Raw genomic sequence first — 1,190 nt, 5'->3', positions numbered from 1 at the left:
TATATATATAAACAAAAGGAACGCAAGTGATAAAATAAAGGAAGATGAGGACATTGGTAAGTAATTTGTGATTTTATTGGTAAGTAATTTGTGATTTTATTGATTTGTGGTCACATTTATTGAAGAGGATTCCTCCGTAACGTTTAACAGTCCCGTTGGAGTAGTTGAATTTGCTGTGAAAAATGATGTACTGGAGTTAAAGGGTATGTCCATAAGTCGGTGATGTCAAATTTGAATCAATAGCGTGTGTGCCCGCATTTGCGTTCACAACAGCTTGGTATTTGTTTGGCATAGACCTCACAAGTCTGTGATTGACGGCCATGTTCACATTTGCCCCAATTTGTGTGATGGCCGCTGCTGCTGAGGTGCTCTTGTTCGTCTTGGCTGCAAACGATTCAGTACTCTTTGGATGTGGTCCCAGTAGGGTTCCATCGGGTTGAGGTCTGGGCTCGTTGAGGACCGTGGCAGCATAGGCGTTGTTCTGCTGTAAGAAGGCTGCTGTAGCTCTTGCAGTATGGGGTCGGGCATTGTCCTGCTGCAGGATAAGGTTCGGGTGTTGCTGGAAATGAGGTAAAATCACAGGCGCCAGTACCTGTTGGATGTGGCGCCGTACATTTATGCTGTTGCCTTGACCAGGTCCAATGTTCTGGAAAAAAACGTGTCCCAAGTGTTGGTTCAGACCGAAAGCGCATATATTTTTTGTATGGTAATATGTATTCTAGATAAATACTATATAACATACATACATGTAGTTGGTGAGAAGGATACATTTGGAGATAAAATCATCTCAAAGGGTGCCGGTTTCAACTGGCCTGCCAAGTTACCCAATTTGGCTGAACCAGATTTCATCCTTTGGGGCCTCCCCATGGAAGGTGTTAACAAAGATATGCCTCAAGACGTTTTAAAGTATGCAGAACAGCGTGGGGGAAATTCGTGCGCTGCGTCAAAAGAAGAAGCCTACTAATGTAATGCAAAATGTGTGGAAAAGGGCACAGATGTTTGAGGCTGAAAAAGAGGACTACTTACGACGCAATACAGTACAGTTTTTCATGAAAATAGCCAAAGCCAGCAAATATGTTATATATAGAGCTTCAATGTTTTTGTTTGTGGTTGACGCCCATATACATGTATGTAATATATATAGTGCTTTAATATTTTAAAAAATGTATGTATATACATTGTACATTATA

The 1,190-nt window shown here is 41.3% G+C and overlaps 1 protein-coding gene across 1 annotated transcript in view; it reads left to right on the top strand.

Annotated features, from left to right (window-relative positions):
* The window catches only part of LOC101860816 (long-chain fatty acid transport protein 6), a gene marked incomplete at its 5' end in the record, with an annotated part of 16,857 nt that overhangs the window by 653 nt on the left and 15,014 nt on the right, over positions 1-1,190 (top strand).

This window comes from Aplysia californica, unplaced genomic scaffold, assembly GCF_000002075.1.
Source record: "Aplysia californica isolate F4 #8 unplaced genomic scaffold, AplCal3.0 scaffold00195, whole genome shotgun sequence".
In the NCBI taxonomy this organism is placed as follows: domain Eukaryota; kingdom Metazoa; phylum Mollusca; class Gastropoda; order Aplysiida; family Aplysiidae; genus Aplysia; species Aplysia californica.
This window is presented reverse-complemented; position numbering and strand designations above follow the sequence as displayed.